We start from the raw sequence: 26,696 nt of genomic DNA on the forward strand, positions 1-26,696 counted from the left end.
TTCATTTTGTGTGTTTTAGGAAGGATGTGGTCCGAATGCCCGGTGTGCAGACTCTGCTATCTGGCTTTGAATAAGCACCTTAAGCACAAACATGCAGTGTGGAACCTGGAGGAAAGAGGCATGCGGTCCATAGAAGCCTCCGGTAGTGAGACCCCTCTCAAGTCTGTGATGCGGTCCCCAGAAGCCTCCGGAAGCAAGACCCCGGTGAAGACTGTCATGCGGTCCGTAGAAGCCTCCGGTAGTGAGACCCCTCTCAAGTCTGTGATGCGATCCCCAGAAGCCTCCGGTAGTGAGACCCAGGTGAAGACTGTCATGCGGTTCGTAGAAGCCTCCGCTAGTGAGACCCCTCTCAAGTCAGTGATGCGTTCCCCAGAAGCCTCCGGAAGCAAGACCCCGGTGAAGACTGTCATGCGTTCCATAGAAGCGTCCGGTAGTGAGACCCCTCTCAAGACTGTGATGCGGTCCCCAGAAGCCTCCGGAAGCAAGACCCCGGTGAAGACTGTCATGCGGTCCGTAGAAGCCTCCGGTAGTGAGACCCCTCTCAAGTCTGTGATGCGGTCCCCAGAAGCCTCCGGTAGTGAGACCCCGGTGAAGACTGTCATGCGGTCCGTAGAAGCCTCCGGTAGTGAGACCCCTCTCAAGTCTGTGATGCGTTCCCCAGAAGCCTCCGGAAGCAAGACCCCGGTGAAGACTGTCATGCGGTCCGTAGAAGCGTCCGGTAGTGAGACCCCTCTCAAGACTGTGATGCGGTCCCCAATTCCCCATAAGTGAATGTTTGTCAGTCTGAATTGAAGCTGTTTGGCATCACAACGCTGTTATGAAAGCTTCTCTGGTATAAAATGGGTAATGTTAGCATAGCAACCGAAGCTAAGCTGACTATAACTTGACTACTTGTTGCTATCCTATTGTGGCATAAGCCGTTTTCTACAGGCACATTTTAACGGTGTATTTTTCATTATAATTTGACTTGTGATAGTCGGATATGACAACCTGTGCAGCCCATGTATTGATTCCATCCGATAGCTGCGATAATACAAAACAAAACGTCTGCCTGCTCTCCACAATGATCAATAACAGCGGATGTCAAAGTAAGGTACAAATAAACAGAATCACAAGAAGCCTGGTTAGTGTTGCAGGTCTGTTCAACTTTTAATTATTGAACATTAAAAAATGTGAGGTTTAAAAATTAAACATACAAACTTATAGTACTTATATGTAATTTCAAAGAGAGGGAATATGAACATTTTCATGAAAGCAGAACACAATCAAATAATTTTCTTTAAACATTTCAAATATGCAAACTTTACACTTTAATTCATTAACAGAGACTTCATTTATCAACAGAGACAAATAAGGGCAGCTTGTCCCTACGATTCGCTGGCCCAGGAAGTTGATTTCAAACTGTGCATAGGCCGCCTGCATCCTGTGCTTCATTGTCTTCATACCCGCTGTAAACGCTCTCAAGGTGTCAAAAACCACAAGCGCCTTTCTAGAATGATAGCTGGAACTTTTACGCTTTTATTGCACCATCTAAAATGTTTTAGTGTGTATAGGTCAAAAGTTCTATCTAGTTTCACATGCCTGGTTTCATATGCCTGAAACAACAAAGAAGGAAACATACATCCTTTCCATTCACAGCCAATTTAGCATCTTTTTATCAATGGTAAGCTTAATAGAGGTAAGGGAGGTCAGGTATGACAAGGCAGAACTGTCAACAGTACGAGATGTTTTCCTACATTTGTCATGAAAAATTATGTCTCAGGAATGTATGGTTTGGGAATTATGGCAGGTTTAAAAGAAAATATGAAGAAAAAATTAAATCTGTCCTCCACTCTAGCTGTGACATCACGCACTCTAACATCTGAAGAAGGCCTCTTTACCAAGGTCTGAACAATGTTTAATATCTCTAAGAGTACGAATCAGATTTAAAAGTTGTGTTACATGAATAATCTCAGAAAGATGTGTAACATTTTAAAGTTGGAATGTTTTCTGAGTGAAAGTATGAAGGAGCAGTTAGCAGTTGAAGAAGAAGCAGTTAGCAGTTGAAGTTGCATGAAGATTGTTGAAGTCTGAAGATTTCTCCATTGACTTCCATGTTAAAAATGTGATGAATTATCAAATCAAGTTTTATTTATATAGCACATTTAAAAGCGATTTTTGGTCGAGCCAAAGTGCTGTACATGTAATAAAAACACATTACTACAATCACAATAAAAGATAATAATTTACAACAGAAATATAAAAAACAAAAACACAGGGAATAGTCAGGTGTCATGCTCCGCTCTGACTAGAAGGCCAGGGAGAAGAAGTTTGTTTTTAGTGAGGATTTAAAAAACCCTAGTGTCTCGGCCGACGTCACATGGAGGAGCAGAGTGTTCCAGAGCCTGGGGCCAGCTGCTGCGAAGGCTCGGTGACCTCGGGTTTTAAGTATTTTGACAAAATATTCCGTCTCGGAGCACAGATGGCAGTAGCGGCAAATAATCTGGGTGTGTTAAGCGTGTCGCTGATTACCCCTCAGGAGTGGAGTGCACCAGCTGGGCGTAAAAAAGTAGGGCTTAACTCTAACGTCGGGCTTAGCTACGTCCGACTTAGTGATTCAAATTTACGCCGAGTGCACCAAGCCTGACTAGTCTCGGGCGTAGCTGCGCCTGGTCTTAAGATGCGCGTCCACGTGAATACACGCAAAACAGTAATTGTTGCCAAGCAACAAACGTCTATATAATTTAACACTCAAACTCCTCGATTCAGAGCATCTAAGAATTGAATAACGAATATGGATAACGGAAAGAAGAGAAAAAACTAGTTTACTGATAGAGAGATTAAAACATTAATTGAAATATATGCAGAGCATAAAAACTCGCTAACTGCCAAATTTAATAACTTACAAATGACAAACAAACACAAACTCGCAGCCTGGAAGTCAATCACTGGTGCGATAAATGACTTGGGTGATGGAGGGATACGGACGGTGGAAGAGTGTAGGAAAAAGTGGAAGGACCTACTATCCAGAGTCAAAAAAGGATGCATCGGTTCTCAAAAACCCTCCGACCGGCGGAGGCCCTGCTCCAAAAACCTCTCCATACAGCGAAATCATTATAGCTATTTTTGGAGAGGATTCCTCCACTTTCACCGGGTTGAATGGGATCGACAGCTCAGAGCCGTCAACCTCAACATTTGAAGAGGTTGACGCAGACGTGTAAGCTGTCACTAGTGGTAAGTCATTAATAGAGTAACATCACCCTACATTATCTATATAAACATTACCCCCGTGAGACGTCACGGCGAGCAAGATAACAATTAGCAATCGCGGCAGTTGATAGCAACTGACAATAACTGACAGTAACTGACAGTAACTTGCCATTTTACAGACTCAGAGGACCGCAGAGAAGAGGGAATTCCCACACCCACAGCGTCAGCGATGACTCAAGGGGAATCCCAAATGGCCACACCCCGAAAAAGAAAGAGGGATTTGTCAGAGCTACAGCGGGAACTGACGGAGAAAGAAATTGTTCGTGTGGAGGTGGAGACCGTCAAATTGAGAGCGGAACACGAAAAAATTGAGCTGGAGAAGGAGAAATTGAGACTCCAAATAATCATTCTTAAGAATCAGCTACTAATCACTGAAGAATACAATGTGTTCACCACTCTGTAATCATGTTGTACTTGTTTTTTATCTCAATTTCATGTTAATAGTTCTCCAAAAATTTTGTTATTTAATGTTCTTGTGTGTGTTCTTTGAATAAAATAGGCCTAATGAAAATATGTGGTCAAAAAGGGAGCTTATTGAAATGCAATTGCAAAAAAACAGCATTCATATTACAAATATATAGGTCTATAGGTTGTTTATTATATGATTGCGGGTAAGTCGTCCACCGATATCTTCACGGATGCCGGCAGGAGCCACAGGGTTCTCATCCGCCTCCAGTACCAATTCTCCTTGCATCGGAAGGGGGATTCTCTTTTTTACACAGATGTTGTGCAGCACCGCAGTGGCAGCAGTGATCACGCAGACGCGCTCAGGGTGCATTCGCATTTCACTGTGGAGGCAGTGAAACCTACAAAAAAAAGCAAAAAACAATTTAGCCTATATCCAGGCTACATTAAAAGGCTGGCCTTTTATATATTATAAAAATGACTTACTAACCTACGTTTGAGCACTCCAATGCAGCGCTCTACAATGTTCCTCGTTTGTGTATGCTTCTCGTTATAGTGGCGCTCTTGCGCAGTTCTCTCTGCGATGACAGGTGTCATTAGCCATCACTTCAGAGGGTATCCACTGTCTCCGAGAAGAAGACCATTCACTCTCCCTGCCTCAAATTCCCGTTGCTCTCTCTCAGGATGCGAGCATCATGGGTTGACCTAGGCCATCTTGCAACGAGGTCGACAATGCCCATGTCCAAGTTGCACACAATTTGAATATTTATAGAATGGTAACCCTTTCTATTAACATACAAATACTCATGTTCATTGGGGGCCTGAATACGAACATGAGTACCGTCGATGCATCCAATAATACCAGGTATACCTGATTTTAACAAAAAATATTGCCTGGATTTCGCTGCTTCTTCTTGTTCTTGCGCTGGAGGGCCAATGAAACTTGTCTTATAGCCCGACATGCAGTTGTGCGATGAACATTAATCATGTTTCCCACAGTATTTTGAAAGGCCCCGTTCACGTAGAATCTGAGCGCAATCAGCACCTGCAAGGTTGGGGAGAGCGCAGCGTTTCGGTCTGATCCATGCTGGAGTTGAGGGGAGATCTCCTCGATTAAATAAAAAGGGCTTGTCTGCCAAAACGAAACCTCTCCATCAGTTCACTGTCTGAATAGATGTCCTGTGGGGTTGTTCGATCACGGACGACTCTTTCTCTTCTTAATGCCCTTTCATTGTTAAACCTGTAAACAAGACGCCCTACCATCGTTAATATCCTTCTTGCCTGTTTTGCGTTACTATGGATACTAGTCTGTCTTTCCGATTTAAGCCTGCTCCATACTAGGCGTAAAAGTTACAACCGGGCGCAACGCATACAGGGCTTAAGTCTAAGTGGTGCGCGAGTCATACATTTAGTTTGGTCTTAACCTTCGGTTCTACGTCAGACGTAGAGTTACGACCAGCTGAATCCCATTTTCCACTGGGTCCGTCTGCGCCGCGCTACACCGCATCACGGCTGCGCCGCGTCACGGCTGCGCCGCGGTTTTGGTCTAGCGCCATAACCCACCGGACGCGTTTCAGAAGCGTAGCGTCGTGCGTGCAGGCTCGCAGTTTTGTTATTGATTCGGGTTTGATTCGGGTATTAATTCACTTTAAAACATTAATATGTAGTTGTTACCTTCCACTCCACAAACTGCAGCAACTAAAAACCAGGCCTTGTCCTTTCTGATGTTGTCCTTGGTGTAAGCATTGGTTACATCATATAAAATAGTGTGTTTTTCCACTTCCATGATGAAAACCTCATCGTCCATTGTGCATATCGTAGTGGAGGTGTTGTGATGAAGGAGGGGGGTCTGCTAAATTAGTATATGTGGGGGATGGGCCTGGCCCGGATGCTCACCTTTCCACTTCCTGCGAGGGGGGGGCTGCCTGCCTGACCTTACGTTACGGCTGCGCCGCGGCAAAAATAGGATTCATCCTAATTTTAGAGAAGCGCTGCGCCGAGCCGCTTCTGGGACGCGCCTTACGCAGACGGGGAATTTTCTAATTCCAGATAAAAGTGGAAATATATTTGTCCAAGTCTTTAAAAAACTTTTTAGGGACAAAAACAGGAATAAACTGAAAATAATACAGCATACGTGGCATAATAACCATTTTAATGGTGTTCACCCTGCCCGCCAACAAAATAGGGAGCGACACCCAGCGCTTTAGGTCCTCATTAACCTTGTCCAGAGCTGGTTGCAGGTTATTTTTAAACAGGGTTTTAAAGTCCTGTGTCACACACACTCCCAGGTGAAAGAGTCAATGGCCACTTTAAAGGGGAGTTCGCTAAATGAAAGCTTGGCCGCAGTCTCATTGATGGGGAAGAGTACACTCTTGGTCATATTGATCTTATACCCAGAAGCCTTGCCGAAAGAGGTGATTACATCGAGTGCAGCCGGAATGGACCTAAGCGGGTCGGAGCAGTACAGTAAAACATGGTCCGCATACAAAGACAGCTTATGCGTACAGCCTCCCCGTTCAATGCCTGTAAAATTTGACCGATTCCTGAGAGCAGCTGCTAACGGTTCTATGGCTATATCAAACAAGAGGGGGGACAGGGGGCATCCCTGCCTTGTGCCCCGTTGAAGCCTGAAGTATTTTGAAATTATATTATTAGTGCGAACTGCTGCCTGAGGTGCAGAGTAGAGGACCTTTATCCAGGAGATAAAGCATGGTCCGAAGCCAAATTTAGCAAGAGTTGCAAATAGGTAGTCAAATTCAATGTGATCAAAGGCTTTGAGTTTGTCTAGAGAGATGAGGGCCTCTGGAGAGAGTCCTGGATTTGAGTAAATTATATTATATAGGCGCCGAAGATTCCCAAAAGACTGTCGGCCTTTTACAAACCCTGTTTGGTCCGGGTGGATGATTCTATGCAGAACAGTCTCAAGGCGCAGAGCCAAAGCTTTGGAGAGCATTTTGTTATCACAACAAACTAGACTTACTGGTCTGTAAGAGTTGCATTTCGCTGGATCTTTGCCCTTTTTAAGGATGACTGTTATCACCACCTGAGCTAATGTGGGGGGCAGTGAACCCTGCTGGAGTGCCTCTGCATATACTTTGCTCAGCACAGGCGTCAGTTTGCCGGCACATTTTTTATAGAATTCGATAGGGAATCCGTCCGGTCCCGGGGCTTTTCCACTTTTCATACTTTTGATAGCGCGATTTATCTCCTCATTAGAAATGTCCCCCTCTAAAGCCGAGACACCGTCAGGATCAAGTCTTGGAAGCTTAAGGTCCTTTAGAAAGTTAGTTGTCAGAGAGTCATCCGAGACTTCTGATGAATAAAGATATTCATAGAAACTCTTAAATTGATCATTAATGCCCCTTTGATCTGAAATGGTGTCCCCATTTACCGTTCCAATTTCCGCAATTAAACTGTCTGCAGCCGACTGCCTTAGTTGATGGGAGAGTAATTTACTGGCCCGCTCCCCATGTACATAATGGGTCTGCCGAGATCTCAGATGAAGTTCCTCTATGTAGGTGGATGCCAGAGTCATATTCCACCTGCACTGTAATGCGTTCCTTATACAGTTCAGCAGAGGGCTTTGTTGAGTGTATTCTATCAATGTCCCTGATCCGATTTAACAAGTTCTGTCATTCGCTTTGTCTTTTTTCTGCTAATACTGATTGAATATGATATTATTTGCCCACGAAGATAAACCCTCATGGCCTCCCATTCCAGTTGGGAGTCCCAGTTCCACCACCTGCATGTTTCTCCAAAAACAGCTGAAACAAACTGGGGACCTTGGTCCGAGAGGATGAAGGTCGGTACACCCCAGCGAGTCAGAATCTCCTTTGTTAATATCTGGGATACTGCCTCTGCTGTTGCTTTACGAAGTGGAAACATCTCAACCCATCTGGTGTAGTAGTCCACAAAGACAATGAGATAGAGGTTACCACTAGAGCTACTTGGGAAGGGTCCCATGAGATCAACTCCTAGCATCTCCCAAGGTCAAGAAACCAAGTGTATCACGGCCATCATGGGGAGTTTTTGGTTGTTGATATGGGGTTTTCTGAGAAGCAGCCCTGTTAGAGTTCCACTGCGGGCAGGAATCTGGGGCATGACTTCCCTTACAGCGCCAACAGAACACTTGAGGGGGTCGGTTGTGATTAGGTTGGCTTGGTCGGACAGGGTTTTCTCTGTTAGGAGGCATAGTAGCAGATTTAGAGGCAACATGCTGAGGTGTTTTACTTAGCAAATTCTTTCTTTGTTCATATTGCATCTGGTTCTCCCGGTCCTTCTCCAGTTGCTGACCAAGGTGAACAAGTCCATCAACAGAGATGACTCTGCTACTTCTCAGCTGACTGGCCAGTTGGGGGTTGATCTTTTTCAAAATCAACTTTATGATCTCCTCTTCATCAATATTTGGTTTCCAGCGCTTGCATAATGACTGGTACATGTAGGCAAATTCTCTGACGCTTTCACCCTCTCCCTGAACTCTATTGCTCACCCTCTCTGCCAGTTCTTCCTCATAGTCCTCTGACAGGAAGGCAGCACGGAACTGGTCATGGAATTCTCTCCAAGTGTGAATTTTATGGCGGCCAACATTCCACCAATCTCTTGCAGTCCCGTGAAGCACATTACGCAGGGTGGCAATAAGCTCCTCATCCGTGAGCGGATTTAGAGCCAGGAAATCATCACACCTTTCCAGATATCGGAGAGGGTCAGGTGTATCATTCAGTTTCCCAAAGGATGGAAATTGAAGTTTAACAGGACTCTTTCCCATGAACCTCCTCTTTACTTCCTCATGAATGGTAGACCCCCCAGGTGACCCACAATTGTTCTCTGACAGTCCAGGCTGTACGGTGGATTGTAATCTGGGGCGGTTTGGAATGGGCAGGGGCTTATCTTCCTGTAAAACCACAGAGTGGGTTTTAACACTCACATGGCCAAAGGTGGTGCTAACTTTGGCTGCCGTCATTTCTTCTGACAATGTATCTATAGTTGTCTTCTTGTTGTTTTTCATGAAATAGGCCTGTCAGGGCTTTGTTTACTTGTTCATTATGAGTTGTGATTTTGTTTGTCATTTGTTCCATGTTATCCTTTAGCTCCTGGCGATGGTGATGTTGGTCCTCAATCATTTTCTGAAGCTGCTGTTGAGTCAGAATTATTTTCCTCTAAGGCAGAAGTTACAGGTTGAGGTCCTCCATTTCCATTGATGTCGTCTTTTACAGCAGTTTGAGGAGTTAAGGGATTAACCAACTCTGAGAATCAAGTGAGGTCGATGTCCAACAGTGAATATGTTGTGGGAGGAGACTCGTGAGAAGGTACTGTATTTGATGTAGGGGACACCACAAATTCTCCTTCCATTTCCCACAACAAGGATTCTGAATCAGCAGCCATTTTGTTGTCCTTTGTTCTCTTTTTCCCAAAAATAAAAATAAACAAGGTGTATAGGTCTACTAGCCACAGGGGTGGGTTTCTTTATTTAATTATTTTCTTTTATCTTTGTCATTCAACGATATTTCTTCTTCGGTCCCATCCGGGTGCCATTTTTTATGTGACAGTTTACTTATTTAGGTTCTTTGGGGTGCCAGTCAGGTCTCTCTCCTGACGTTTCAGATTTGGCTAGTCAGTCAGTTTTAGTAAGTCTGCACAAAGGTGTATACATCTAACTGCAAACACCCAACATTGAATGACATTAGAAAATATAAGAAAGGACACAACTCAAAATTCTAATCACAAATAGCAAGTGTATTTTTGAATACCCCACAAACAATCAAACAATTCGTCTTCCCACAGTTCAATTTTAAATCCAAAACGTTCCACTTCGGGCTTTCTTCAAAATAAATAAAACAGTCAATTTACCACGGGAGAATGTCAGTCATTTTTAGCAATCCAGTTGGTTTTGAAAATCCAGTCCTGGTTTTTAAGGTGGTTGGGAGATGACCGGCTCCTTTCAGTTTTGTAAACAATGATCGTAAAGCGACAGAAGGGTATGTTGACGGTGGATGGTGGATCAGACAAACGGTAACACAAACTTTAAACGACCTAACTGCTGGTTTCTAAACAGATGAGCTTGTTGCTCCGACGATCCCTCTTGCTGCACACACCTTCCCCTTCCTGCTCCGTCTAACTAAATAGGGGGAAAAGGAAATGGAGGCACCAACCAACAGCGAATCAATGGCTGGGTGGGCGTTACCGTGAGTGACTACCGGTGTTTATGTGACCGGTTGTTACAACTGGACTCAAGCACATAAAGTAACTTTTTTATCTAAAATGAAGTAATCTATTCTGGGGAATGACTGCTGGGCTGCAGAAAAAAATGAAAATTGTTTAGATGTTGGGTTCTTAAATCGCCATGGGTCCACCATCCTGTATTCTTCAACAAAGAAGTTCACCACTCGAGCTGAGTTTGACAGTGGTCTAGAGGAGACCGTGGAGCGGTCCAGAGTGTGATTGAGGGCACAGTTAAAGTCTTCCCCCAAAATTAGGTGATGGGAGTTCAAATCAGGGAGCAGAGAGAAGAAATTGCTAAAGAAATCGGCATCATCTGAGTTGGGAGCATAGAGACATGTAAGCACAATAGGTGTGTTGTACAATTGACCTTGCACTATGATATAGCGGCCATTTGTATCTGCAATTACTTTAGATTCCACAAACTGCACATGCCTACGTATCAGGATCGCTGCACCCCTATATTTGGTGTTGCTTTTGGAGTAGAAAATGTGAGAGAAACCACCCCGCTTGAGTCTAGAGTGATCAGAAGTACGTAAATGAGTTTCCTGGAGATAAACAATGTATGCCTTTAGCTTCTGGAGGTGGGAAAGCACTTTGCTGCGCTTTACTGGATGATTGAGACCTCTAACATTCCAGCTAACAAAAGTAGTTGCCACCTTACCCACACTCAGTGCCCTGTTTGCCTGGGTCATTGAACGCCTATAGGAGAGGACGCTGGCGCTGGTTGTTCGCCGCTTCTCCAACGGAGCTAGTCTAGGGCTAGTTTAAGACTAGTTTTACATTCAATTTTAGATTGTATTTACTTATTACCATAGCTTTGTCAGAGACCTTTTGAGAGTTTCTACGAGTCTGTGTGCGGTTGGTTTTGCTTACCTGCCCGTCCATTACATCAACTGGTGGCGGATTAGTGACGGTTCGGTAGCCACTTTGTGTGGACGTTTTGTCCCTGTCCAGCGCTGCTGCGAGGATTCATCCCGGGCTCCTCAGCCCCGGCGCGGTTAGGCCTTTGTCGCCTGGGACCGCATCATCCACAGCCATACCAACAAGCGGCTGATCGCTGCAGCGAAGCTACCGTTCCACTCCTCCATTCCTGTCCTGAGCCTTGGATCACGTTGGCTCTCTCCAGCGCTACTGTGCGAGATTCTATCCCGGGCTGCCCCTCAGCCCCGGAGCGGTTAGGCCTCCGTTGCCTGGGACCGCACTACTCTCCACAGCCAGCCGGCTGCCAGCCAGCAGCCCCCAGCGCGCCGGTTAGCCTAGCAAACGGCTAAAACTGTACAGGACTTACATCCTGACCGGCATGATGCAGCAATATTCCATCTCGCGCCTGCTGGAACTAAATAAACACACCATCCCAGCCTGTGTTTCATTCATCAAAAAACTTGGACTCCTTCGCCGACCACGCTACATCCACAGAAGCACCCGCCGTCAGTTTGTTTACCTGCTGCCCGGCCACCATATTCCTTCCTTCCACACAGCTGTTCGCACCGTCGCTACTGTGACGTGTCATCAGAGCTCTGACGCTCCTCTGGTATGTAACACTGGAAACACCGCGAGAGTGCTGCAGACCAGGCAGCTGCATGGAAAACATGGAGTGTATTTCAATGGAAAATGTGGAATGGATCTACATGGAAAACGAGGAGTGGATCTCCGTGTACTACGACCACTACAGAGATTCATTATTTCACCAACAGTTAAACTGGAACTTTTCAACACACAATCCCTCACACTTAAATCATCACTCATAAATGAACACATACTGGACAAGGACTTAGACCTCATGTGCCTCACAGAGACCTGGCAGCCACCTGAGGTTTATTCAACTTTGAATAAAGCCTGTCTTCCCGGCTATAGCTATATTCAAAAAGCACGCAGCACTGGGCGGGTGGGTGGTGGCTTAGCCATTTTTCACAAAAATGAGCTGGAACTAACATCTCTCCCCCTCCCCCCACCATCCTCATTTGAATGCCTTACAGTCAAATGTAAACCACCTTTCAATCTTACAATACTACTCATCTACCGCCCACCCAAACTGAAACCAAATTCAGTTTTCATCTCGGAAATACACGACCTCCTCACATCACTCTGCACTACATCCCCCAACATCCTAATTCTCGGTGACGTGAACATCCACGTAGACAACCCCTCCTCCCCTTTTGCATCTGAGTTTTTACAACTACTGGACTGCCTTAACCTCTCACAACACATCCATGTCCCCACACATATAAAGGGGCACACATTAGACCTAGTTATCACTGACTCAGCCCCGGTTAGTAACATACTAGTTTACGAAATGGGCGTGTCCGACCACAAGGTCATTTCCATGGAGCTGTCATTTCCACCCTCCCACACCAAACCCAAGCGTGAAATCCACTTCAGAAACTTCAAACACATCAACCCGGACACCTTGACCTTGGACCTCCATCATCTCGCCTCTGCAACCCATTCATCAGCAAATTAATCGGTGGACTACTACAACCAATCCCTGAGCAGGCTCCTTGACATTCACGCCCCAATAAAATCAAGAACAGTCACATTCTCACGCTCAGCTCCATGGTTCACCAGCGAGCTGCGGAAAATGAAGGCTGCTGGGCGTGTCCTGGAACGGCGGCTCAAGACCTCAGGGCTCACGGTTCATAAAATGGCCTACAGGGAACACCAAAAGGCCTACACTAAGTCCCTCAGAGACGCTCAGTCCAACTTCTACTCAAACATCATCAATAACAGTCCTGGCAACTCAAAACAGCTTTTCTCAACCATAAATCACTTCCTAAAACCTCAACCCCCCTCAAACAGAGCCATCACTGCAGAACAGTGCAACAACTTCATGGTCTTCTTCAAAACCAAAGTTGACACTATCCGTTCCTCCCTCTCCGGCCCCCCCACTCCATCTGCTCCAACTGCCATCCCACAGTCTGGGGCCTCCCAGCCTCTCTGCTGCTTTTTTCCCACCACGCAGCAAGAGGTTGAGGACACCATCCGCCGGATGAAGCCTTCCACATGCACCCTGGACCCCTTTCCCACAGCCCTGGTCAAATTACACATCCAAGCCATAAGCCCCCTGATCACCAAAGCAATAAACCATTCTCTACAGTCCGGTCACGTTCCATCAGCTCTAAAAACGGCCATTATCACTCCCCTCCTCAAAAAACCTACCTTAGACCCGGACGTTCTCGCAAATTACAGGCCCATCTCTAACCTACCATTCCTCTCCAAAGTGTTGGAAAAAATAGTCGCCACCCAACTGCAACACCACCTCAACAACAACAACATCTCCGAAAAATTCCAGTCTGGTTTCCGCTCCGCTCACAGTACTGAAACAGCACTGGTCAGGGTCACCAACGACATCCTCACTGCTTCTGACAATGGCTCCCCCTCCCTCCTCATCCTCCTGGACCTCACTGCAGCTTTTGACACTGTTGATCACACCATCCTCCTCAATCGTCTCCACTCCACCATCGGACTCTGTGACACCTCCCTGGACTGGTTCCGGTCTTACCTGACCGGAAGGACTCAGTGTGTCTCCATGGGAGGTGCTCATTCCCCCACCCAACCCGTCACTTGTGGTGTACCCCAAGGATCCGTGCTTGGCCCCACCCTATTCACCCTGTATTCGCTCCCCCTCGGCCGTGTCATCAGCAGGCATGGACTATCATTCCATTGCTATGCTGATGACACACAGCTCTACATAAAAATGGACCCCCCCTGTCCCCCCCGCTCTGCAGTCCCACTGTCATCCCCGTCACCATCACCTTCGTCCACAATCAGCATCTGCCTGGAGGAGATAAAGGCGTGGATGAAACAAAACTTTCTGCAACTCAACAGCTCCAAAACCGAGGCCATTCTCATCGGCACCCCACACCAGGTTAAATCATCCCCCATAACAAGCATCACCTTCTCCGACCAGGACCTTCCCCTCTCATCAGTTGTCACCAACCTGGGCGTCAAAATGGACCCCTGCCTCAACTATGAGACCCACATCAAACACCTCTGCAAAACATCCTTCTTCCACCTTAGAAATATAGCTAAACTCCGCCCCCACCCTCACTCTTCCTTGTCTCCTCCAGGTTGGACTACTGTAATGCACTTCTCGTCGGGATCCCTAGCAAGAGCCTTCAAAAGCTCCAATACGTACAGAACAGCGCTGCTAGGATCCTGACGAGAGTGCGCAAATACGAGCACATCACCCCCATTCTCAAATCACTGCACTGGCTTCCCATCACCTCCCGGACCGAATTCAAAATCACCCTGTTAACACACCAGTGTATCCACGGAAATGCCCCCCCCTACCTCAAGGAATTGATTGAACCACAAACCACCACCCGCAGCCTCCGCTCGGGAAATACTAACAAGCTGAAGGAACGGCACACCAACCTCCGCACTATGGGAGATCGATCTTTCTGTGCAGCTGCCCCCCGGCTGTGGAACTCACTCCCAGACCATCTCAGAGCTCCTCAACCTGTGAACACTTTTAAGAGAGCACTAAAAACCTACCATTTTAACAAAGCATTTGGTTAGCTTTTTAAGCCGGTTTTAATAACCCTGCCTCTCCTTTTTTTTAAAACTTGTTTTTAAACTTGTTTTTTAACCTGTTTATACATTTTGACTCTTGCAAATGGTTTTCTTTATCTTTTTTTTATTATGTACTGTAGCACTTTGAGGTTTGTTTCAAATGTAAAGTGCAATACAAATAAAATGTATTATTATTATTATTGTGGGACCTTAGACAGTAATCTAGCCCCCTGTCAGAAGGGTGAGGGAGAGGAAGGGGGGGAAAGGGGGGATGGTTCACTTTAAAAAAACTGAAATAAAACACACAGCAATTAGAACATAAACACCATTGAGAACCTAAAATAGAAGGTCCATATGTAATTGAAATGGTTGAAACAACATTCACAATAAAGAGCTGGTCCCTCCCCAACTGAGGGACTGCTACCCGCCCCCGATAACACTCGCACCTCGACGTGGACAGCTTACCTGGCGAGATCAAGCCCCGCCAGAACCATCAATAGCTTTAGATAAACCTTATGCTAATAGATATAGAAAAACCTCCAAGTTGAACATTCATAACATGGTCTCAGTAAAAGTAAAGTACTTATTAACCAGTTATGACAATATATGCAAACATCCAGTATTGGTTGTTGAATGAAAAGTAAAGCAAGAAAAACGTGAACCTCCCCAGGAGAATAGGAGAGCAGTTGCTTGAACTAGCGGGCCACAAGCCAACTGACTGTGTTATCATGTGGGCTAGTGTGAGCAGTGCGAGCTGGCTTAAATTACACAATAATAAGAAAAACCACAAACGTTCGTAGCAGGCCCTAGCCCACAGCCCCATATACGTACAAGTGAATAAGTCAACGTTGCTATCCGGCGCCGCCTGTTATAGCTGCATTAGTCCGTCAGCCAGCTTACCAAGCATCTTAGCCGCTCTGTTTAGCCACGTTCCTCAAAACAAAGTCCTTCGCCTCCCCCGGGTCTGTGAAACTGTGTCGCTTTCCATCGGCCGTTGTGATCCGCAAAACCGAGAGATACCACCGTCCGTACTTGACACCATCACAGCCTCTTAGCATGCCTTTCACATCCCTGAAGGCGGCTCTCTGCTTCGCGCAACACACTCCATAAACTTCCAGGAGCGACGCTTGGTCAGGGTCCCCGAGGCGTGCAGTTGGGACGCTCCTAGGCTCCTTCAGCTTCATAAAGGGACGCAAATAGATTTCAACTGATTGCAATGTATGCGGCGGGATTTGTCGCTCATGGAAGCGCGGCATTCGTTTGTGTAGGCTGCCCTTAAAGGCAATGTGAGCGTCCATTCCCATTGGATAACGGATAATTTTACACCCGGAAGTAAGTATTCCCCTTACTGTCGATTGATTTTACAGTGATATCTGCACTACTCATTGACTAAAAAACACCAGATTATCCTTGTTGATTACACAACATTGATTGGTTTATATTGTGTGCAATGCTTTTGTATTTTTCCCCTTCGATTCGGAGAAACAAATATTTTTTCGGAGTAAAGGATGGCAGAAGACACTACACTACCCAGAATCACCAGCTATCGTTTAGGACTACACCATGTGCTCTGTTTGACAAACCCAGTGATTAGTTCTCAAGCTCTGTGATTGGATGTTGGAGTGGCAGTGCGTGAAGTTTACATGCGTCAAACAGCACTTTGAAAATGGAATGAAACCCATCGACGGCACACTATCCAAATCAAGACTCGAACGTGTCCTCCCCCCCCCTCCCCCTCTATTAGGTCACATGCTCCACCAACAGTGCAACACAATAAAATAGATACACAGAAAAGATAGTGCAAGTAAATTCCAAAAGAAAATAGTCAAAAGTTAAATAGTGCAATAAGAGTCTATATACAAGTGATTGGAATATGATATATTAGACACATAATTTCTAAGTAGCAGCCAGATGAATGTTTTGTTTCAAAGTTCAGGTGTTTAATAGTCTTATCGCCTGTGGAATGAAGCTGTCCCTAAGTCTGGTGGTTTTAGTCCGGATGCTGCGGTACCGCCTGCCAGACAGCAGCAGACAGAACAGTTTGTAGCTGGGGTGATGGGGGTCTTTTATAATCCTGAGGGCTTTCTTTAAGGTTAACCTGGTATTTTTACTACATTTATTTTAGTTACTTTACAGATTTGGATTAATGATGTGAAATATAAACAACCCTTAAATCAGACTTTATTTACACCTGAGTAAAATTCAGTGAAGGTGATTGTCAAGTGCCAACAATCAGGCGAGATATTTGGTAGTGGGTGCTTGAGAAGACAACAAATGTATCTGCAGATCCCTATAAAACATATTCATTACTCGTTATTCTCTAATTGTTCATCAAAAAAGGTATATAATGGCTATTTTGCACATCCCTTTCAAGATTTCAAGATTTTCAAAGGTTTATTGAAATATCATATACACAACTAACTGTAGTTATGCAATGATGACAAACTTGGGTCATAGGTTCCTCAACAAGAGATCTATCAATATGTGTGTACCTTCACCATTAAACTGTCATATTCTGCACATTTCTTATTCTATCTACATACATCTTATAAGAGTATAATAAATATGTATAATATCGGTTAAAATAAGTGCTTCAACATAGTTAACATTGCAGGAAAGTTGATTGTCAAGTACCAAAACAAACCATGCAATATATTAAACGTTAAGTACTTTGTCAGGCTTAATATAGATACCCCAAAAGCTTTTTGCTTACATGTAAAAGAAGACCTTAACCTAAAGTATTATTTAATGTTTAAATAAAGCCTAATTAGTTTGTCTGTTTTGCACATCCTCCTATTAATATCTTTGTACATCCGGCACTAAACAGTTTTATTCAGTTCTAAACAGAGCCTTCTCCGTTGCTGCAACCACCCTCTGGAACTCACTACCCCAATCCATCAGAGATTCTTCCTCCCTCACAGCATTCAAAACATCACTCAAAACCCACCTGTTCAACACTGCATTCAACCAATGACCACCCCGCCCCCCTATGTTTTGTTTTGTTTATTTCTTTTTGTATTTCTTTGTTTTTGTTTTTTTGTTTGTTTTTTTATTCTCTGTCAAAGCGTCTTTGAGTTTCTTTAAAAGCGCTATACAAGTCCCATGTATTATTATTATTATTATTATTATTATAGATACCATTTACAGTATCTTCTTGATATTTTCTATTCTATATTTCTATCATTGACCTTCTACTTTCCTCCTATTTTGTATATTGTAGTGCCGAGAGACGGGAGTCGGAGGCGGGGTATCAAAGGTACAAGCTATACTTTTATTAAGCATCTCCAAACACATTTAAACACTTCAAGCCCGGGAAGCGAAGACCGGCAGAAACAGGAAGTCCGGCTCACTCAAATGTCCGTGCAGAACAATACCCCAACCCATAGATCCGTGGTTGAATAATGTCAATCACCACAGTGTACACATTAACAACAACTACACTATTTTGGCAGAATAACAATTAAACAAGAACTACACTCTTTTGGCAGTAACAATTACATAAATAATAAACGGTCAGACTGACACTGAAGACAAACAAACTATTTTCAGCAATCAATCTGTTTAGTTGACTCTGGGTGACATGTGGCGATTTAAAAAAATTGGTTTTTTGGTTGTTTAGATCAGGGGTTCCCAACCTTTTTCACTCAGGGCCCCCCCAAATGACTCCTGTTGGAATTTGCGACCCCCCAAAACTTTGAAACTTTAATTATCGCTGTTGCCGATCTGCCCCCCTGCCCGATCTGTACTGTGCATGTGCGAGATGGTCTGCCATTCTGGACAACTCCGTATGGCAACCCAACTAAGACACTTGACACAGTGGCGTTTGGCAAAGCACAAAAAGAAAATGGATTTAACTTCTGTTTGGCAGTTATCATACTGAATAAATATTTACTGTGAATGTATGCAAAAATGTATGGCATATAGCTGTCTAACAGAAGTTAAATCTATGTCTCACTTATTCTGACAATGTACTTAACCCCAAATAAAAGAACCCAATAAAAAGAGTTGTTAAATAATAGTGAAGTCACGTTGTCATAACACTAACTCATCTCTCCCGGTTTTTTTGTGTTCTTTTTCTGCTTTGCCAAACGCCACTGTGTGAAGTGTCCTATTACAGTTGCCGTATGTAGTTGTCCAGTATGGCGGACCATCTCGCACATGCGCAGTACAGATCGGGCAGGGGGGCAGATCGGGTAGTGACAGCCGTGCCTGGTAACAGCGGTTACACCCCCCCCACACACACACACACACACACACACGGCAACAGCGGTAATTACAGTTTAAAGTCTCAAAAATGCTACAACTACTGTCACAAACTGGATGAATGTGAAGTATTTCATTAAAGGAGGATGAAAGCGTAATTAAGGAGCACTATTGGAGTGACTTTGTTGGTTATTGGACTCAGGATTAATGAATTTGGATGCCCGCTGTATCAAGAAATTAAAGGACGGCGCAAGTGGAAACAATTCACAAAGGGATTCAACTGTTAAAACACATGCTCATAGTAAGCCGGATTTTGGCGATGTGTTTATGTGGATTAAAAAATCGTAAATAATCTACAAAATGGAGGAGACCGATCTGATCGGAGCAACTGTGACAAATAATCCAACTGAAACCGACACTTTACGCGCAGAAGAAACATTTATATTAAAGAAAAAATGATACATTTCTGTCTTTGTATTCTTTTATTAGCTACTAACTTGCAAATGTATGCATCATATTTATTTCAAATGTCGAAGAACAGGACACTTCAAAAGAATATACTATGTCTAATAAATAAATGGTAATATGGTTGCATAGGCCTGTATAAAACAAAAATGAAAAACTGGCATATTAAGCAGGTAAATCAAATGCTTGTCTGCCATGGAACAGGTAGCAAAGAGAAGACGAGGTTCAAGTAGGTTCATTAATGTAAACCTTGGGCTTGCAGCAGCCAGGGATGGAATGTCCGGTGTAATGTGAGTGACAGCCAGTCTAAAGTCGTTGTGAACGTCCAGTGTGTTGCGTGCTTTTGTTTTGATGGCAACAAGTGCGCTGAAGGCTGTTTCTGATAGATATGTCGTACTGAATGGGAGTATAATCCTGGTCGTGGCATGCAGTGTGATCTTTGGAGCGAGGCTTGGTCCTTTGAGAATCCAAAACTTTTTTAATCCTTTTTCCTGGAAGTATTTCTTTGACAGCGAGTAGGCTTGGATGTCGGTGAGCTCATCTTCGCAATCCAGGTATTCCACATCCTCAACTTTGGCAATAAAGGGATCTAAAACCCACAATTCCTTTGAGACATACTCGTCTATGTCAGCGAACCGTGATTGCATTTCCGTTTGCAGTGCGTTCATATGGCGGATGAACTCGCGACATACAGGCACAGGCACCGTTTCAGGATTGTTTTGGGATTGTTTCAGCAGTAGTGGAAACTGTTGCAGCTCCCCCCTCTCCATTTTCCCGACCCTGTACTCCAGTTTGCGCACAAATGCATCATTGGAGAATGTTGGACTCCACGCCTTGCAGACGCTTGTTTGTTTCATTGTAGAGACTGAAGATGTCGGCCAGGTATGCTGTTTTAATCCAGAATGACTCAGTCACTTGCTCTGACAGTGCGCGGTTACGAGTTTGTAGAAACTCTTCAATTTTTTCCTTCAGTTCTACAAAGCGTGCCAGCACTCGGCCGCGTGAGAGCCAGTGCACCTCGGTGTGCAGGAGGAGGGTTTGGTGCGCTTCATCCTCGCACAAGTCTGCGAATAGACGCTTGTTGGTGGGGCGACCTTTGATGAAATTGACTATTTTAATAACAGTTGAAAGTGTTTCGCTGAGGTCTTCTGACAGTTTCAGGGCCTGGCGATGTATCACACAGTGAAATATTGTGCAGTGTGGGGCCTTTTCTTTCAAGCGAGTGTTAAATCCCTTGTTTTTCCCCATCATAGAGGCAGCTCCATCTGTGCAACATGCAACTACATTTTCATAGGAAAGCTTGTGGGATGAGAGGTAAGAATCCACTGCAGTAAAAATGTCCTCACCCCGGGTGGTATTGGTAAGGTTGACTGACATAAGAATGTCCTGCTTCAAATCTATCCCATCGATATATTGCACATAAACGATCAGCACAGCCTCGTCTGCTACAGTCGTGGTTTCATCAAGTTGTATGGCAAATGGTCCCTTCCAAGCTTTTCGAGCAGCTGCAGCTCGCAGTTACTTGCCATCTTCTCAATTATGTCTTTCACCGTATTGTTTGACAGTGGTACAGTTTTTAGCTTCTCCGCGACCTGCGGGCCGCACAGTTTCTCAGGCATCTTAATGCAAGCTGGCTTAATGAGCTGCTCGCCAATGTTGTGCGGTTTCTTTGCCTTTGCTATTAAAAGTGCACATTCAAAAGAGGCCTCGCTGCCAGCCCTAACAAACGCTGTTCTAATATCCATTGGCTTGTTTGCCTTTGCAAGGTGTTGTTTCTTTATGAAAAAGTCCCGATCACGCCCGACTGTTTCTGGGTGCATGGTCTATTGGTGTCTCTTCATTTTGCTGGGTTTCATGCTTTCGTTGGCTAGCTTCTCTCTGCATATCACACACTCTGGGCGGGTTTTGTCCGTTCCCTCCATGAAACTGAAGTTAAGATAGCTCTCTAGGTAGGTCCTCATTTTCTTTTTGATTGCAGATGAGCTGTCATCTCCTTTACATTTTTCAGACATTTTTAGACAAAAATATTCACCTTATGAAGTCGGTCGCTAGCTAGCAAGCGCAGCAAACTGTTATTATTATGAAAGCTGACACAGTAACGTCAATGTTGGCGCCAATCAGAGGAGTATGAGATGAATCTTTTGAATTTTAATTTTAGTTAATCAATTAATTTCTATATTTTATTGTAATGTAGACAAGGCTTTTAGCGCGAATCATGTATTGCGTTACATTATGTAAAAAAAAAGATATGTAAAAAAAAATTATATGTACATTTTTTAAATTCTAAATATGATATTAGGCCTCAAATCATCTGAGGTCTGGCGCCCCCCCTGCGATCTTTGGCGACCCCCAGGTTGGGAACCACTGGTTTAGATGGTGTTGCTCCATCTGGGTCAATGCCGGTGGTTGAGACGGTGGAGTCTTTGGTGACTTCAGGAGATCGGCATTGCTGTTATTCGATGTGGACAATGCTTTCTGTCCTGCACACAGTTTACATTTGACCGTAATATTTTGTGCGTCCTTTATCCCCACAAATTGAAAATAGTGGTTATATCTCCAAGTTGTAAATGCGCTGCTGCTCTCGCTGATACTTGCATCTGCCATAGTGTGTGCTGGTGGTGGGCGTTGCCGTGTATGTGTGTGTGTTAGCCTTAGCAAGTGTTTGTGTGTCTGTGTATTTTCCCCATAAGGCAAGACCCGCCCAACTCTGTCTCTGATTGGCTTACCTTGAAATGTTACCCCGCGTTAACCAATCATCAATCCTCTCTGGTCACTTTCACTTTTCCATGGTACTGTGAGAGGACATCGCTGTATTCGCCTGTAAATTACATCCGCAGGGAGATTCGGTTCAGTTGGAAAACATAATGTAACACAGTAATGCACCCATTTAAATCACAGTAACTATAATGGCGTTACTTAATGGGAATAGTCAGGGGCACCGTAAGGGGGTGAAAAGTTAGGACGATTATAAGGGCCCGTGACTGACGAGGGCCCCAAAATGTTTGGAACATTAAGAAAAAAAAATGTAAGTCACCTTTCATCAATCCTCAATAATTAACATTAATATAACGTTATATTGATAAAGTACTCAGTAAACTTACGATTCATTTAACTTATTTTCTTCCAAAAGTTAATTATCCAAAGTCTCTATACACCCCCTTCTATTTACATGCAATGGTTTGGTCCTGCCTCCAAACGCGGTGCGGCACAGGCACTTGCAGAGAGTGAAAACATGTGAGGAGGGACGCTAGTACTTAGCCTACCTACGTGTGTTGTACCATGTCTCAACGACTCAAAAAGTCAGACTCTAAGAAAAGAAGAGAAAGGAGACAAAGACAAGAGAGAGGGACTAAAGGGCGACAGTATGTCACCCAGTTTTTCACAAGAAAAGGTGTGGTCCATGAGTGGTGGAAATTATTCTGTTAGCTAATGTTTTTTTTTTTACTAAGCTGACATTAAGTAGGCTACTGTTAATATCTTTACAGACAATTCAGTGGTTTTTCATTTCACTGCTCTTTTAGACATTTAAAGGTAGGGTAGGTAATTCACTTCAGAAACACTTTTTTTTATATTCCATGGAATGCTCTTAACATCCCGATAACAATATATATATATGCTTTGACAATAAATACATACAAAAATGTCATCTGTGGAAGCTGTGGCGCTGTAAAAAGCACGACCAATCATCTGAGCCGGCCCGTCTAAAATAATTGGATGGCCTACCTGCCTGTCAGCCATCCAACTGTGCACAAACTTACACAAACTTCTCGTGCCCTCATTGGTCATGTGTGTGTTTGTGTGTGTTGGAGGAGGGGCTCTGTAATGAAGTCTGAAGGAAGGGGCAGATTTTGTTTTGGTTGTGTACTTTCAGATTATAGCGCACTCGAGCTGGTTTCTCCATTCTTACCTACCTACCTTTAATAAATGCAGGCACATTTTTAGCGCCTATTCATACTAAATCAGTTGTCCCTCCCCCTGGTGCCAGGACCAACAGATCCATCTCTATGCTCAGCAGCCCTGTCCCCCCATAATGCTGAACCTGAACCAGCTTTTCTCCCAACTGAAGGAGGTGAGCAGCATTGTGTTGAATGCCACTTAGTGTAACATATCTGAAGGGAGACTGGAATACAAAATATATATATCAAAACAAAAAGCTAACATCTAATTTTAATTATACATTTCAAACACAGTATTTTCCCACATAGCCACTGATCTACATAAACAAAAAACTGCTTTTAGTCTATTTGGATGATGGAAAGTTTGAAGCGTTGAGTGATCAGTCTGTATTAGGTAAACAAAATGTTAATCACCGACATTTTGGTTATGATATTAATACTAATGTTATTATATTAAAGCAGGGGTGGGGAACCTCCGACCCCCGGGCCGTATACGGACCGCTAGACCATTTGGTACGGCCCTCGAGTTAATTTATAAACAAAGTGGCCTTTGCTGTGGTGGGGCCCAATGTGATATATTTTCATGGGGCCCAAAATCCCTGGCGGCGCCCCTGGGAATAGTTAAATAGTAACGTTATTAGTTACCGCAAAAGGTAGTTGTGTGCGTTAGTTTGTAACACGTTAGTCCCAACCATAGACTGTATATATAAATGGACGTAGGATCCGTGACGTCACCCATAGGATTCTGCAGAGTTGCCGAGAAGCCCTTAGTAGGCGGAGTCGGCCACTAACGGCTCGACAGTGACGTCAGAGTTCAACTCCCGCCTGCTCCAAATAAGGGCAAAGAGACCTCCTGCCACCGAGCTGCAAGCTCCAGAGCTAGCTGAAGCTACCAAGCTAAACTAACATGCTCCCCATCTGCACACTGCCGTGGCATTTTACGTTTCTAAGGTAAGCGGACATGAAACTATTCAGCAAAACTATAAATAATAATCTAAGTTATTGAGTTTTTAGCATAATACTTCAGAATCTTAAAATCCCTTAACGTTTGTATGCAATTGTGCTAGATTCAACACTGGAATTGAGCAAATATTAATATGTTTGCATGACATTAGTTATTTATATTTTGATATCACTTAATTATACGTTTAATACATTTAAGTCAAGCTAAGGTACATGTGATGGTAGCTAGTTAGTGCTCTTACCTGTGAGGCCTCCTCCAAACAGCATAATAACCAGACTGTATCATTAAAACTAAGTACCAGTTCTAGATCCTTGACTTTAGACAAACAATTCAAAAGACAACATGTATTTAAAGACAAATCTTTCTTTGAAGGTGCCTCTTAACCTGATATATTAGTTATACAGTAATAGTATTGACAATCTAAAAAAATTGAGCAACTCAACAGTCAACTTTATGTTTCTTATTGTCTAAAGCATTTGTTATTTTCATTTTCCCCCTCTCATATTCAGTGTGGACGGATTGAGACAGCGTGGTGTCCAGAGAGCTGCAGAGACTTCAGGGAGAAACCTCCGTGTGATGGACGTCCTGTCTGTTGGTTTGGAGAGGACTAAGGGTCTTTCCTCAATGAGGAGGACCAGGCCTGATGGAGGAGCCCATGCTGGGCAAAGCTGATACCAACTGCACAGGCCTAGTCTGTCACTTTATTTGACTAAATGTGTTTACTTTAATAGTTGTACACCTTCTGTCCATATGTGCTTTTTATTTAAAACATGTTTGATTAAGTTTTGGTTCACATTTCAATAAATTGTATTTGTATTTGCCTTCCTTTTGTCCATTATTCTTACTGAAAATTGGCCCCATTTATTTGTGACGTTGCAAACTCTACGGTACAAGGCACAAGTGATGTGAAGCTCATAAAGCGAGGCAATTAGAAATAATCAGCTGATGGAGTGTAGATGTGGAAATAGGTGCATTCGATCAGCTGACTGTTTTTACAATAAAAGTAGTGAACTGGTCTTAAAATCTCATAGCATCAGCATTTAATGTTCCTCTTGGATGTTATTCTTGACTCTCAGAGAAGGAGAACATTTCGTGTCTTTCAGGCATGTCCTTTCCTAACAAAAATTACAGGAAACATAAAACATATTATTGCAGAATAAGTGTGTTATTTATGAAAGCGGTGTGTTTGTGTGTTTAGGGGCTGTAGATATAATTATTTTGTAATTGTAATGTTTTTTTTTTATTTCAACAGTGAGCTACAAAGACAATCAGATTATGAATGAAAAGTATGAAGTTCATCAACATTGAAATATATTTTATAATCAAAATAATATTTAACTGTTATCAAAACGTGGTGCAACTGTAGAAGCTTGCTCTGTTGTCTCACTGAAAGAATAATCACGTTTTTTACAGACAATATTGAGAGATAAATAGTAGCAGTTCTCACTATGTGTTAAATATCTTTGTCTTTTATACATTAAATTAGAAAGCTGACAAAATCATATTAATTGTTAACATCTAAATGTAAGTTTTTGCATAGAAAAAACCCTCAACTTCACTGGTTTGTAGGTGATCTAGTATTGTTTAATGGAATGTATATCAGTGTATTAAAGTCAATACTTTCTTGATTCTTTGTACAGTATGAAAAAAATAGTATTTGTACCTGTGCTGAAGTTCACTGCTGTGAGGAGTCCAGTTCTGTCTCTCACTCTCTGGTCCAGCCTGTCTGCATCACCTGGACACCTTAAACAAACAGATATATTTGTAAAGTACCCTGTGTACAAACAATATAAATGATTTTAATGTAACTTTGGAAGTTGTGTTACCAATGCTTGCTGTTTATTTGATACCAATTTGGTAATGCAATTAATAAAAACAACAAGGTTTGGGTTCATTGTTCAGATATGACTGACGTCAACGTGTAAGCTCAATAATGAACTCCAGCTCAACCAACCATATTCTAATATCTAAGTAATCATCTTGAAATACGACATTAATAATTGTAATATACACACATCTTGTTGTGAGGTTGATTTCACATACCCTACTTCGACATTAGCTTGTCTACATACTTGAGCATATCCAATTTAAATTAACCTTAGCAATGCATACAGTTCCTACCTAATAATCATCTCTCTAAGTTACAAGGATGACCTTATTTTATCAACCTCAAACAGAAGCCGTTTGTTGTAGGCTACAGTATTATCCCACTTAACACTTGTCTATTTTGTTTTAACCTTTATAAATATAGTCTATGATTTTAACTTGGAGGCTACTATTAGCATCGTTAGCACCATTGTAGCTACCACTCGCTTACACGCTAACCCAAGCCGTAACATTAATTACGTAGCTGATTAAAATCGTTAACACATAACACATACTCAAATTTAACTTACCGCAAAACCGCATTCTTGCACCGTCTGTTTCAACTGCAGAGCGAGTCACAATAGTCCGATATATAAGCATGAAGAACAAACCAACACGGCCGGGGACAAGTCGTGTTCCCTGGATTAGCTGAACAGGCAGAGTGCCTGTAGCTTCACAGAGCAGCTAACAGCAGCAGTCACTTCACAGAGCCGTCACACAATGTGACCACGCCCTAATTTATGCAAAAACTTTAAGACCTAATATAAATAAAAGGGTCGTGTTAGAAAACAATTCACTCACAGATCCATAATCACGAAGGTGGAATCTAACTATATTCATAATAATATTTATTGCATCCATGGGTAGAAACATGTTTTTTTCTGCTGTAAAGTTGGGCATTTTCACATGGGGGTCTA

At 43.4% G+C, this 26,696-nt stretch overlaps 1 long non-coding RNA gene across 1 annotated transcript; it reads right to left on the reverse strand.

Moving 5' to 3' along the window:
• Window positions 1–1,137: 1,137 nt before the first annotated feature.
• On the reverse strand, window positions 1,138–26,482 carry LOC307022979. The gene is made up of 4 exons (XR_013803538.1): window positions 26,310–26,482; window positions 25,577–25,656; window positions 21,780–25,028; window positions 1,138–4,055 (listed from the first exon to the last, which is right to left on the reverse strand). It is a non-coding gene; the product is annotated as an uncharacterized lncRNA (long non-coding RNA).
• Between the last annotated feature and the right edge of the window lie 214 nt (window positions 26,483–26,696).

This window comes from Notothenia rossii (assembly GCF_949606895.1).
Source record: "Notothenia rossii genome assembly, chromosome: 10".
Taxonomy (NCBI): Eukaryota; Metazoa; Chordata; class Actinopteri; order Perciformes; family Nototheniidae; genus Notothenia; species Notothenia rossii.